At 48.6% G+C, this 15,054-nt stretch overlaps 1 protein-coding gene across 1 annotated transcript in view; it reads left to right on the top strand.

The window, feature by feature from the left end:
• The first annotated feature begins 3,754 nt into the window (after window positions 1-3,754).
• Window positions 3,755-15,054, top strand: part of LOC126579553 (probable glucosamine 6-phosphate N-acetyltransferase) — a 214,187-nt gene continuing 202,887 nt past the window's right edge. The window contains exon 1 of the mRNA XM_050242950.1: window positions 3,755-3,759. The gene's annotated coding sequence lies outside the window, so the exon portion shown is untranslated. The remainder of the gene's footprint in view (window positions 3,760-15,054) is intronic.

Raw genomic sequence — 15,054 nt, 5'->3', positions numbered from 1 at the left:
CCGTTATTGTATCGATCAAAAAACAACGCTGTGTTATCTCGCACCAACACCAGCTTGAACTTGTTGGTGGCTAAAATGATGAAATAGCCACAGTAGATCCATCGGATCGATGCGAGGATTTACTACGGGAGGCCAACATCGCGTCCAACGCGGCACTTCCAACGTTCCAGTGATCGACAGTGTCCCCCGATCGGATTAACGACGCACGCAGCTTGTAGTTCCACTTTATGGCCCTCCCGACAACCGATGGCGGTTCGATCGTTTCGTTATGGCATTTCGGTGCGGGTATTGTTGTGGTTTCTGTGGACGAAACAAGCCCCGCGCGCAATGTTCTCGCAAATGTTTGCTCGAGCAGCCAACCTACAAGCCAGAAACGACAGAAGCCGGAAAGCGATGTTTGTGCTGCCTTTAACGACTATCTCTGCCTGCCTGCGGGGTGGTTTTAGGCAATTGAAACAACAAGCGTGACAAAAACCGTGCGACAGTCGGAACGCACTTTTACGACCGAACGCACGCTACGTACCGATCCACAGCCTTTCGCCATGCACACTCACATTTGGAAACACTCCTTTCGGTGATCGGTGATTTCGGGCATTTTGTTTTAATTACTCCCTGCCCTGCTCTGCGACGACCCCGCCAGTCCGTCAAGTGGCCTTTCCCATGGACACAGCGCGGTACAGCAGATGCCGCCCCGGGTTATGCTGGCTGGCTGGCTGGCGTTAAGATCAAATCGAGCGAGTCGAGTGTTTCGTCAAGCGGTTTTTACGATCACCAACCGACCGACGGCTGTGAACGCACGGCGGGTCTGTTGTGTTTTTGTCAGCGGCATTATATTTGATTTGAGAATTTGTCACGCATCGAACAGTGATCGTTGAGTTGCTTGCGGGCTGCTCTGGTGGTGCGCCTGAATAAATTACCCCCCCCAAAAACGATCGTTCGGTGAAGTAGCCTGGAATGGTTGAAACCGATGCCGACAATGTTGCACTTGTCCCATGCACAACAATGTTGCTACAAGTGCCTCCGCCGACCATTAGGAAATTGTTCGTTCATAGAAATAACTTCTAGGGAACCACAGTGTCTTGGTGCCTTTTGAGGTCTAGGGTTGGTTGTTCGTAGCGTTACTTTGTTGGGAATTTTTGTTGATTTGTTGGTTGCCCGGGGAGGTATTACGGGATGGAAATTATCGTTTCTTTTGAGCGGTTTTCCTGGTGAAGCTATTGAATATAAAGTAGCGTAAAATTGGTTGGGAAAATCCCGCTCTGGAGATGATTTGCTCAAGGAAGATCAACATTTAAAGCGTGCGAGTGAAGGGTTAGGTAGCTTTTGAGTCGCTTGCAAGGAAGCAAAACATTGATTTAAATGTCTGATGTTATAAACTAGCCAAATTGAATTGAACCATCAATAAGAAATGGCCAGAAACAGAATTAAGTATCGCAAAGATTTCATATTACCGAATTGACCGAAAACTTTCAATATAATCAGCATAGCAATATCAGTATAAATAGCCCTTGCTTTGCCCTTGAACTCCTTATACAGGTAAAACATTTGACAAAGATGACAATAAATAATCGAACATCGTCCCGGTTTATTAAGATAAAATCCAGAAGATCTATGGCCAATAAATACAATAAAATAAAATCCAGAAGATCTATAATTCTGAAGATGCCAAAAAGAAATCAAAAGATCATAGAATAAAGGTGAAATATTAACCACTGATTTATCTTCATTCTAAAAATTAAAAAAAAAAAGGTAGTAACTTTTGATTACAAGCAACGCAATTACTTATCAAACACCCTAATGCGTGTGGTAATCCTTGCTGTAACCTTGGGCTTACAGTTTCAGTGAGCAATCGCTTGGACTTTCCCCTTTTACTCAGTTTGGTTGAAATGAACGGATTGGCAAATGGCGTGAACCGACATCCCGCCGAATGTAAATTGCTCTCAATGACTATATGCTGATGACTTTGCGATCACATCAACGGGTAAATTCCCACGCACACTAAGTAAATATCTAAATAGTGCACTCCGTAAATACGCATCCTTCTGTAAAAAATGGAAAATCAACCTCTCAAAATGTGAAGCGTTATACTTCACGCGCCGTACCAGCAAACGAAAGCTTCCAAGTAAAAGTTTACAAGGTTAACAAGATAAATATAACATGGAAACCCTCAGTTAACTATCTAGGAGTAACGCTAGACAAAACACTCACATTCAGGCAGCATATTGAGAGCAAGATTGTTAAAAGCCTCAAAGCATTAAGATCACTTTACTCTTCCTTAAACAGAAAATCCAAACATCATCTAAACATCAAGTTACTCCTATACGCCTCGGCAATCCGACCAATAGTAACGTACGCATCGCCGGTACGGTCGAATTGCGCACAATCGCGTCCACTGCAAAATTCAAAGAATGCAGAATAAAATTCTAAAAATTATTCTGAATCTGACCACCATGGCACACACTCAAGATCGAGTATAGAACTTATTAGGACTTATCGGAATACAATTCATCTAAGGTACAACAACAAGTGACGGTTTCACCCTCAGCTCAGGTCAATAGATTAAGATAGGTCCAATTATTATTGAATTATTCCCAAACCAAATAGTGAATTACCCTCGAGCAATTTATTAATTCGTGGTTATATGTAAGTTAGTATCAATACTCTAAATCAATACTCAACTCATTACTAAAATTCTTTCTTTTTTATTTATTGGGGGGTTTTCCAATTTTCCCCCCACTCAAGCTCACAAGCAAGTATTCTTCTCACAATGTGGAAAACAATAATAGTGAACCCATTTGCTAATCTTTAGTAAAACTTGATGTATATTCAATTGTAAATCTGCAATAAAAATCCTACTACTACCACTACTGCAAACGGCGTGAACGGTAATGATCCTGATGATCTTTCATTTTGCACCGCACCTAACCTGAACCACCCCTCCCCCAGCCCCGTTGACCAGTTGTTGTGAACTGCGCCAAGCCCTTGCGATCAAATCAACGAGCGAAGTTTTGTTTTCTTTTTTTTCCAAACTGAACTGTTCGCAGTCTTTGTTTCGAACTGTCGAACCCCGGTGTCTGACTGGTGCTGTTGGGTGTGTTGGCCGTGGATCGTGCCGTGGTGGTGCCGGTGTTCCGACACGTTAATGAAACGTGCGTAAACAGGAAATGCACCTTTCACACTCGGGGACTGACTACTGCTGCTGCTGCTGCTACTGTACATGCTGACCGAACGGACACGTACAGCACGCCCGCGAACACGTAATCGATCCCGCTCCTCCTCCTCCTCCGCCGCCGTCGCCACCGCGCACTCCGCACGCTCTCTCGTCTGTGTCTGTGCGATCCGGTAATTGGAAACCCGGCCATCTTCCTGACCGCGCACCGCACACCCAAAACAGAACACGGCGCGTTCGACGTCCGCTTCACTTCCAGGAGACTCGAGCGGCGGCGGCGGCGGCGGCGATGTATCGAGTGTCGGTAGCGGCCGCTCTTTGTTTGTGTTAACCGCATGGGTGTATGTGTGCGAGAATCCAGATGGGATCGCGATGCGAATGCGTGCCCCGCTTTGTTGTAGCGGCCCTGCTGGACCGCGAAGCGACTCGTTTCCGCGGAACTCATGGAGTCACCACACCGCTCGCTACCGGGCCAGTCGCTTGCCTGCCTGGAACTCTTGCTCTTCCCGGGAAATAATGGTCTCTTTGTCTCTTTGTGGGTGCGATCAGAACGATCGAGCGAGGCGGACCGCGAGCAGTGTTCGGATTACGTGGTGGAAATCCTCGGACGGCAGAAAAAGGGACGCAATTACGTCGCGTCCGACACAGGTGTTGGGTGCGGTGCAGTGTGGCGTGCCCGTGCCCGTGCCGTGCCGTGGCGGTTGTGCATCGCAACCCGCCCGCCGGGGGCGTTGTTTATGTTTCCGATCTTTCATTCATGAATTTTCCCTTCAGCAGGGGGGGTTGGCGACCGACTGTGGCGATGGTGCGCGGTCGCACCTTGCGATCATTGCTCGGTACGTGTACGTGCCACGCTTTGTCTACGCTGTTGTGTTGTCTATGCTGGCGTGCGTCCATCCACCGCGGGCGCGTTCTCGATGTCTATTCTTAGTCGGCATAACACACCACCACCTCCATTCCACTTCACTCCACACCGGGTCGCTCTCTCTTTGGGGGACCAGAACGCTACAGAACGCTCGTGGTCGATGAGGCGCTCCATGCTCCATGGAACAAAAGACCGTACCGCATGCATCGCGCGATCCTCGATGGAGGTCGCTGGACCGCTCACCGGTCGGCTAGTGCATCCATCATCTCGCGGTATCCGGTGGCCGTCTTTTTGTTCTTCAATGAAAAGAAAAAGGAGCTAATCAATAAATGGCAATGGAAAAATGACAGACACAGAACAATTACTTAACAGTAAATGGCAGGCGAGTGTCTGTTGTTCCCCAAGTGTATCACAAGTACATTTTTTTTTTTTTACAAAGCCGAAATGCCGGCTTAGCTCAGCTCTACAGGGTGTATCATAAAAAAAATGAGAATGTTTCCATTGCTCTGTTTTGGACTTTTCTCTAACACCAGTACGGCATGATGGGGGTATTGGTGTATTTGTGAGTTTGCTTCGCGCGCAAGAAAAGTCTCATAGAAATAACAGCGGTTCTAGGATGTCATTTTGGCATTGCATACAGGATAAAACGTTCTATTCATGGAGGACCAAGGCCTAGAAAACACGCTAGTGGTCGGCAACGATCTGAGCGCACTGAAAAAGTGGTAAGATCGGTGAGAGCAAAAGTTCGCAGAGTCCAGTGCGATCCATATGAAAGCTTGCAAAAACAGACGAATATCTCTAGATCCTCCATGCATCGGCTGGCCAAAAATGACCTAAAAGCTACCTCCAGAGCTAGGGAGAAGCGTAATTTAATAGTTGATTGGATAAAGCATCTTTGATATGAGCGATCGCTGCATTTGTTGCCAGTTTTGAAGACGAAGAAAGTGTTCGTCGTGTTCTCTGATGAAAATCTTTTCACGATTAATCTAGCAAGGAATTCCTGCACGAATAGGCTCATATCGCCTCTAAATACTAAGGATGATTCAAAGAACATAAAATTCAAGTCCACTTTCGAGATCCCCGCTGGAATAATGATGTTTGGAGCAGTTGTCTCTAATGGTTTGAAAATACTTCCAGTTTTCATAAAAACCCTATATTAAAATGAATATTGATGTGCATATCAATTTGTTGAAGGAACACGTTTCATTATGGGTTAAAGCAAACTTTGACACTCCAGAAAATGTTGAGTTTCAGCAACATGGAGGTCCCTGCCATACGTCTAAATGGACTCAAACATGGTTGAAAGAGAATATGAATTTTCGGCCGAAAGATTTTGGCCCTCCAAGCGCTCCTAAATTAATCCGATTACGCTAATCAATATGGGCATTTGTTCGGCCGAAGACCTGTGAATCGTCACACCATACGGCTGGCTCGCTGAAATCGTTTATCACCAAACCGTGGTCTTCTATGATGGACACCTATGCTACCGAAGGGTGTTCTCGAATTTGTAACCGCTTTGAGAAATTAATTGAGAAAGCAGGCCAACAAACCCACCCATTTTGTTTGTTTTGGATAAACAATGCAATATAGAGCCAATTGAAATATTTTAAAACACTAGAAAACCTACAGAAATGGCTTAAAAATACGATAAAGGATTTTCTCATTTTCTTTTATGGTACACCCTGTACATTGTGGACGCTGAATAAAATCGCAAAATGCCATGCCCAAGCCAAAATCAAATCAAACACCTTACCAAAGGGCTCCCAAGCGCCCGGCATCACACGCAAAGCGCGCTTGCGGCGGGGGGAGGAAAATAAAAAGAAAAAAAACCCCTTGAGAAAACGAGGAAAAACCAAGCGGTGGCTGCGGCTGCGCTTGATGGAAGCCAAATGATGAAATTATTCTAACAAATTGAGGTATTTATCACGAGTTTCGAGGGGGGGGGGGGGCTGGCTGGGCTCAGTTTGCGTTTGATAGCCGCGGACGTGGTCGCGTGGGCGCGCCCAAACACCAGCCTAACCCTTTCCCACCCTCTGCCCACCCACCCACCCGTAGCATGTCGCTTATTACTTGATGGAGAGGAAGGGGGGGAGGCACGTGCGATAAGCAGCAGTCTCAGCAAGCTGATTGGCGAGATGATTGAATTAGCCAGAAAAAGATGACGACGAGCGTGGGGGGGGATATAAGCTGGACCAAAAAAAAACAAAAAAAATCACACTCATACAAAAGAAAAAGCTGAGACGGAAAACGAAAACGAAACGGAAACGGTCATTTCTTGCCAGTGGGGGAAAAAAAGTGAGAAAAAAAAGAAAGAGAAGACGAAAAGAATGGAAAATAAAACTCCCAACTCCGGGATGCGGCGTTATAACAAGATCAGTGGCGGCTCCAGACTACCTCGAAAAACCAAAAACGGGAGCTCCCCCCCCTGGAGGACTGCTCGTTTGTGGCCGTTTGTGGGAAAGGTTGGGGGGGAGGGGTAGGCAAGCACGCGGGAACAGGAGTAAAAACAGCGATTCCATTATCCATTTTTTACACCCTTTCCCTCGCTACCGTACACTCCTTACTTGGCTCCTTCCGTGTCCCAATCTACTAGTCACTTCACGCGCAGAGAGAGAGAGAGAGAGAGAGGGAGGGAGAGAAAGTTGCCAGAAATTAGTAGTCGTCAGTGTGCGGAGTGTACGCGACGGTCCGGGCATTTGGCATTAATTTTGTAGCTTCAGCCTTCCAGCCAAGTAGCGAGAGGGGGTGAGAAAAAAAAGGACGAATAAGAATCACGCGTCCACCAATGCGTCCTCGGCGAAGACGTCCCCGGAGGTAGAAAAAAAAAAGAAAAACGGGCGCGCGCGCGACAAAAGTCCCACTCATCATTTGGTCCGCAAGGCGACCCGGCCCTTTCCCTCCATCCCGATAATGATGGCTGGCATTATTTTTCACCTCTTTTTTCTGTGTTGTTGTTGCTGTTGCTGTTCGTTCTTTTTCTTCTGTTCGCTGTGCTCCCGTTTTCTGGTTTCCTTGCGTTTCTTGAAGGCATTTCCTCGGGCGGGGAAGAGTTGGGTGGTGGATGGTGAACAAAAAAAAAAAAACGTCGCAAGGACGATACAGCACACGCATACACTGGGGAAGGAGGGAAGAGAAAGGGACAGAAAGGCTTAATTCAATTGGATGTTGCTCAAATTATTTTATTATTTAATTTCTCTCCACTCTCCTCCGGCACGCTCGGTTCCTTCGGTATCCCTTAATTTGATGGGTGGGCCCTGTATCGTGCCGTAAGTGGCAGCCAAAAATCCGTCCTGACACAAACATGGAGCGGCGAGCGGGCTCGGAATAAATATTCAATCGTCCCCGGCCCGGCTTTGGCCCGAAAACCGACTTGACCGAACCGATATGACCGGGACCTGACTATCCACCCCCCCCCCCCCTCCCCTCTAGATGAAGTCTTCGCAAATTGGATAAGAAAAAGGAAAAAAAAACGTGTGACATGGGCCAGTAAGGGGGCTAAGAAAAGGAGTACGATGATGATGATGATGATGATGATAATGGTGGGGACGGGGTAATGGCAGGAGGCGCGATGATAAGCAAGCAAGGTTGCGGCAACGAGCCCAGGGTTTGGGAGTGGCGAAAGGAATTAATTTGATTCGCTACCCCGCAGTCCCCCTCCCCGGGAAATCCTCTGATCTGCCTTGTACTGGCCTGGCCTTTTTGGCTAAAAATTCGAAGGACAATGGACAGGGATCGAGAGATCGAGCGCGGGCTGGTGCAGGAGCGCCAAGATTTAATAGTTGCAAATAATTCACCCACGGTCAGCTACTGCGGGAGAGAGTGTGTGGTTCATTTCCGAGAAGCTTGATGAAGCAGGGAGCCCCAAAACGTCGAAGAAGAAGATGAAGAAATGGTCGGAATTCTGCCGGGCATCTTAAACACACTCGCAGCGATGGCAAAGCGATGCAAAGAGCTGACCACCGGGGCGGGTTGGGCCCGATTTTATGACATCCCCCTTCTTGCTCCACTTCTACCTTCTTTACTTCTAATACCCTGAGCATCGTACGGACCCCTCAGTATCAGTTGATATCCGTTTTCATCTCCACAGCAGCAGCAACCGATGGGTTGATCAGCAAAGAGTGATGAGAATCAAACCGCCTCTAGTTGGTGGTAGGGCGCAGAAGACGTAGAAGAAAACGGGGTCGATTGGTCATCTCGGGCCCCTCTCGGCGGATAAGGCGACATTCCTCATTCGCCACCACCGCCACCGTCGCCGGGAATGGGTTTTGCCGGACCGGCACCACCGGAAACAAGGAACGTGGCGTTCGGCTCTTGGTATTGGTCAGCAGTTTTTGAAATTAAAATTCTCATTACTAGTCAGGCGGGTGGGGGGGGGGGGGGATCCTTTTTATTCTTTCTCTCTCTCTCTCTCTCTCTCTCTCTTGCTCTCTCTTTTAAGTAAAAAAGGATACCTTCCCACAACAATTACAACAACAACAACAATAACAGCAATCCTTGAAGATGATGCCCCGCGAATTAATGCGTTTGTGCCAAGCTCGAGCCCGCAATTAAGGGCCCCCCAATACACAAGGTGGGTGTGTGGGGATGGCAGGAGGACAAGGAAGGGAGTGTGATATCGACTTCGGAACGCCAAGGCAGTGGGCGCCCCACCCCCCTTTCCACTGGCTTCCGAAAAGGATTCCACTGGCTTCCGAAATTTCAAATTAAAAGATTGAATCTAATTCCATTCTATCTCTCCCCCCGGTGTGCACCCACTTCTTCCCCATCCTCTTGCCTCACCACACACGGGGATTCTAATTTGTTTCGAACCAAAAAGGGGCTCCGGAGTGTCCCTTTTGGAAAGAAATGGATGGATGATGGTGGTGGTCAAGAGAGAGAGAGAGAGATTCTTTCGTTCGTCCGTCCGTCCGTTCATTTCGTTCCGGTTAACGCTTGACCGTTCTGGATGACAATTAACAATTCGTGATTAAACTGTTATGCTGCTGCTCCGACTGCTGCTGCTACTGGGTGCTGGTGCGGCTCAAAAACTGTATCCGTCGTCTGCTGCTGCTGCTGCTGCTGCTGCTGCTGCTGCTGCTGCTGCTACTGCTGCCTTTTGTCGCTGGCCCCGGGGGCCTGGTGGAGTGTGTGGAAAGGGTTTTAATGTCTTCGAACCCCATAAACACATTGCCACATCTGCGGTACAGTGTGGGGGCTCCGTTGGCACTTCTCATCGTTCTGTAGCGGCCAACCAACTCCATCCACCCTTTCTCCTCTTTCGCTGCGTGTTTTCTCGCGGTAAGATTATTAATATCTATTGCCTTTTGGAAAGATAACAATCTAGTTTCCCACGCGACGACGACAACGACGACAACGACGACGCCAGGTCTTTCTCGTTTCCCCTTTCCTTTTTGTTGCCCTCTCTCTCTTTACTCTCTCTCTCTCTCGCTCTCCCTGGCAGTGCACATAACGCACATAAGCAAAACATATGCCCACTTTCAGTCTCACCTCCACTTCGGCAACGCAGTGTCATCGTCGTCATCGTCGTCATCGTTGTCGTGATCGTGACAAAGTTGTCGGAGATGAGCGAGCGAGGCGCGATCGAGCGAACGAACGAACGAACGAACGAACGAACGGGCACCCCTTTGATGGGTGCGAACGCGCCCGGCCTGCACCTCTCCCCCCGTCCCGCGTCACAAGGCGCGAACAAACAACGATTCGACAGAGCGCGCGCGCGCGCGCGCGGATCGCCTCGTTTGTGAGTGAAGAAAAGCTGCGTCCTGCTAACCATTCGAGGCACAGAGTGGCGCAACGGAAGAGCAGCGGCGGCGATCCGGCGGGGGAAACGGAAATGCGTGTCCGGAGGTACCGGATTTTCTCCCACCGAATCACCGTTCGCGTGGGAACGCTTTTCCATCGCTTTTCCATCGCGACGCAACGCAAACTGCAGCTCAAGTGGTGCTCACATGGCGGATCGCGCAATCTACCGGGGAGGGGGGGGGGGGAGGAGAGCAATACTTGGTTTGATCGTTTACTACCGCCCCGAGGAATCGGCATCTGGTGTTTCGTTCAGGCCGCCCCCCCCCCCTGAACGAGCGATTGTGCGTTGAATTGGGATTTAACTACTTAATGGAACACACCACCACCACCACCACCACTCGTTACGCGGGTACGATGGGTAAGGGCAGGCTGAACTAATGGATCAAACTTCCCCACAGGCCGAGAACGGAGGGCACTCACTCAGAGGTGTTTTCGTTGGACCCCCCCCCCCCCCCCCCCCCCCCCCCCGAAATGGGCCGGTCAGCGGAACCTTTCCAAGCGAATCAACAACAACATACTACCATGATCAAAAATAAACCGGAATTTTGAATTTATTCCGCGCGGGCTTATCAATTTTGAATTCTGTTTTTTTTAATACGTTGACGGGTCTATTAGTGATGTACATGCCAAGTTTCAGCTTGCCAGCTCTTCATTTACGCTTACAGCAGAGATTTGTTTGCATTAAGTTTTTACGTCATGGCGATTTTTAAAATGGATTCAAAACAAGAACAACGTTAAAAATTAAATTGAGTGTTCTGACACATTAAAAATGATACAAAAGTGTTATAGTGACAATACTCTATCGAAAACACAGGTGTACCAGTGGTATGAACGCTTTAAAAGTGGTCGTGAGGCTGTTGAAGACGATTGTCGTCCTGGAGGGCCATTGACATCGAAAACTGATGAAAACGTCGCTGAAATCCGAAAATTGTTGATCGAGAAGCGCAAATTGACGATAAGGGAGATAGCTGAGAACACCAACATATCATTTGGATTTATACGCACACAAAAAAATCTGCTTTGTCGTGTAACAACTCATGGATTCTCCATGACGATAATGCGCCATCTCATAATGCGTTGATTATTCGTGAGTTTCTCGTCAAAAACAACCCCAATACCATTCAACAACCGGCCAATTCACCTGATTTCGTATTATGTGACTTTTTCCTATTAAATTTATTCAAAAAACCACTACGAGGAACTCGTTTTCAGAGTGTGGAGGCAATTAAGCTAAAATCGCCGGAGGCACTAATGATGATACTAAAAATCGACTCCAGAAAAGTTTCCAGATCAATGGCACAAGTGCATTGCATCCGACGGATACAACTTTGAGTGAGACAATTTGAATGTTGAAGAAAAAACAAGTACTTTTCTTTTTATGACCAAATTCCGGTTTATTTTTGATGATGGTAGTACTCCAATCGGTGTGCTGCTCCACTCCGCGGCCCTCGTACGAGATGGTAAACAAAAAAAAAAGGAAATAAATCAACGGAGATAACGCAAAACCGTACCCTGAACGCCATCTTGCACGGTTCGGCCATTGATCTAGCGGTCCGAGAAGCCAGGTGCGGTCTTGGAACAACCACCACCGTTCGCTCCAAGCGTCGCTCTCCAGCCACCCCCGTGGATCGTGAGGGGCGGAGAATAGCGCAGAATAATAATAATAATAATAATAGTAATAATAATCCACCATCAGGTAGCAGCACGTTCGCGCGGTCGCACCTGGTGTGCGAGCGAATCGTAGCGTGTGGGTGGGCGATCCGGCTACGAAACCGGCGCGTTGATTGGCTGGCTGACCACGCCGACGACGCGTTGTCGCTGAGAATCGCACCGGACGGGAGAGGAACGAGAGGGGATGTCTACCTTTCGCTACCCACCTGACCAACCGAAGGCAATACACCTTTCGGCTCTCTCTCTCGGGCTCGTTCTGTTGATCTCGTTCTCTCTCTCTCTCTCTCGCACTCTCTCTACTTGACGCACGAATCGAGCGATCTCGAGCGCGCTCACTCTCGCTTACTGTCTCTGCCTCTGCCTCGCTCTCGCGCGGTCACCACGAGGTGCACGCGCATACCTGCCTCGCCGAGGAGGTGAAGTATGCTGAAGCATAGCTACATGTATAGCACCGGTTGGGGCGCACCAGCAACCTACAACACTGCACTGTGTAGAACAGGTTCGTGAAGTAACGCAAGGTAACACACCACAACGGACGCGACAAACCACGCAAGAGCGAACAGAAGTGGAAGAAAAATCGCTGCTCCGGAACGGGGATGAACAAGGGATGAGTTCACCGGCACAGGGGGTGGGAAGATCTTTTGGTCCGCTTTCGGCGTTGCGGTGGCGTGTCGTCGTTGGGGGGGGGGGGCGCTCGCCCATTTCGTCCTCGCACTTCGGGGCGCCTTCTTGGGCCGGGAAGGAGGTTTTATTTTATTGCCTGCCCGGCCGTCCTTCGTTCCGCCCGTTCCGCCCGTTCCTGCCCTGCCTTCAGCAAACCCCCTAAAGTCGCAAGTCAGCGTTGCGTTGGTTGTCGGTTGGCCGCGCCGTGTAACGCTGGTAAAAACTATCTTACCGCCGTCTCCGTCTTTCCCCGGAGCTGCTGCTGCACTGGGGTGCCGACCGGAAGCATGCGTACGCACCCCGGGTGGGGTGGGGTTCGGGTGGTACGCAGTTAAAGTTGTAGCAAAACGTGTGTCTTATGAATTCATTCGCTTTTCTCAAGTGTTTATGTCACAAGCGATAAAATGTGAATGCCTATTGGTCTGTGTGCGTCTCTCTCTCTCTCTCTCTCTTTCTCTTTCTCTGACGCTAGTTTGCTTGTTAGGATGATCTGCAATCCAGTAGGAGTATCGGAGGCAGCAGCAGCAGCAGCAGCATCCGGATGAGTCATCCTTCCAGGGGCGCCACGCATAATCCCAGCCACAGACACAGACACACAGATCCGGTAGCCTCGTGCCGCCTCGGTACACTCCCCGCTCGTTCCCCGCCCGCAAGGTGCCCGAATGCCCGGTGCCACACGCGCAAGAAATCGCATCGCATCCCCGCCCCCCCCCCCCCCCCGGATCGCCATCACATCCCCTCGTTCATCCTTCCCCTTCGGTGGTGGCCACAATTGGAAAATACAATGCGAAATTATTCAGATTTTTCCGCACATTTGCTGTCCTTAAATGTGAAAGTACTCCTAGCACTCCTCCTGCTTCTCCCTTTCTCTCTCTCTCTCTCTCTCTCTCTCTCTCTCTCTCTCTTCTCTCTCTCTCTCACTCACTCACTGTTCTGCGCTCTGGTTGCTGAAATATTCATGAAGGACGACGGAGAGGATAATAATGATTTCTTTCTGCTCTCCTTCGCGTAGCACTCGCCTTCCGAAAAGGTAAAGACGGAGAGAGGTCACTGACAATTGACCTCCACCTCAGCACACTGGTGAGCTAGCGGCCTTTCGCGGCCCGAATTTGCTCCCCCTTTTTTTTGGCCCCAAGTCCCAAACCTATTATCTATTGTTTCATCGCGCAATCACTTTGCATACTGGAACTGCGGTGGCGCCAAGGCCCCCCGGGAACGGAGCGAATGTGGGTGGGTGGCCAAGCCGTGGGTGCTGTCGAAAGTGATTGGAAACAATTTACATACACATTGAATTACCCGCTCGGTGCCCTTATCGCCATGGCACATATCCCTGAACCACCGGCCACCGAGTAGATTAGTTTTCGTTGAACGAGCGAGCGAGCGAACGAGCGAGCGAATTTGTCGTCGACTAGAAAGACACCTCCACCTCCCCTGTAAGTCCAATCCTCAGCAAGAGTACTTTATTTAGCAAATTGACAATAGACCTTACATCTTGTCCTCCCTTCCCGTGGCCTCTCTCTCTCTTTCTCTCTCTGTTAACAGCGTAGAAAAGGGGGCGAACCAGCGGATAACAGCGACAACAAGAACAACAACAAAAAGAACAAAAAAGCAAAGCAAAAGTGGGGAGAAAAAAAATCAAAACATCACCAGCCACCACATACGCACTCCACTTGAGCATGAAACAGGCAAGAGGCTCCCAACCCCCCTCGCACCAGTTTATGGGCGCAGCATATTTCGCGAATGGCGGGAGGGAGGCGCAAAGGCGAATGTTAAGAGCGGCGACGGCGGCGGCGGCGGCAGTGATTTGTTGGCGGATTGTCGGCTCCGACCAGCCAGCGCACTTACCCCTTTTGGGCCCGGAATTGGTCCGGCTCGAGGCGCCGAAAATGGAGATCCCCCTTTTCGCCCCCTCACGGGGAGTGTCCATGGAACCGATGGAGAGATGTCCTGAATCTGGCCGGAAATTCGGACGAACCAAGATTCGTTACGAGTGCGTCCCACTACGAGGATTTCGTTTGACGTTTTCCGTGGGAAATCGAGGGACCGGTTGAAATCTTTCGTCTTACAACGTGTCCAATATATTCTCATACAAATTCTTTCATTTTTATTTTCTTACTGGGTGGATCATTTTCTATCATCAGAGTGTTTTTTTCAAAGAGAAACTTATAATAATCAATTAAAAAATATGTTTCGGAGCTACCTCCTCCCACTCTTTTTTTACGAGCTTCAATCGCTTCTGAAGTCCAACGCACGTGGCACGGACGACTTTCATAGACCCATATTTTTGGGATCGTTGCTTCAAACTGATTAAAATTAGTCAATTATTGTTTGTTTAGGTGCAGTAATTGTAAAAACAAACGATTAAGTCCAGTGAGTTAAGATCTGGTGAACTGGGAGGCCATTCATTCTTTTCTACAAATCTGGTTAAATTGTCCTTGCACCACTTTTGAACCAAAATTTCTCCTCCAAGAGCGCTCAAACATGCTGGAACACATAATTTTCGTTCCCGTATAATCTTTCCACGATAGATTTCACCATTTTCTTCATAAGATATCTTTTATAATACGTTAGGTCAATTTATCCGCCTTTTTCGATAAAAAATGGGGGTAAACGATCACACTAGTTGCATTTTGAAAACCTGGGGACGTTTTGTTTTTGAAAAACGTTTTTTTTTGGTTATCTGTTTCATCTTTAATGTTTCTGGACCACAATCTATCGGTTTGGACATCACAACTTTGCTCTTGAACAAATAGCTTTTCATCAGAGAACACAAGTCGTGCCCAGCGTGCCGCGATACAGAAGAAGTGTTGTTGTTTCAATTGCTTTTTTGTTGGTTAGCTTCCGAAATTCCGTAAACTTTCCATTTTTCATAAGCATTACATTCTAG

This window comes from Anopheles aquasalis, chromosome Y, assembly GCF_943734665.1.
Source record: "Anopheles aquasalis chromosome Y, idAnoAquaMG_Q_19, whole genome shotgun sequence".
NCBI classification, from domain to species: domain Eukaryota; kingdom Metazoa; phylum Arthropoda; class Insecta; order Diptera; family Culicidae; genus Anopheles; species Anopheles aquasalis.
The sequence above is the reverse complement of the archived record's forward strand: the minus strand, read 5'-3'. Positions and strand labels throughout refer to the sequence as shown.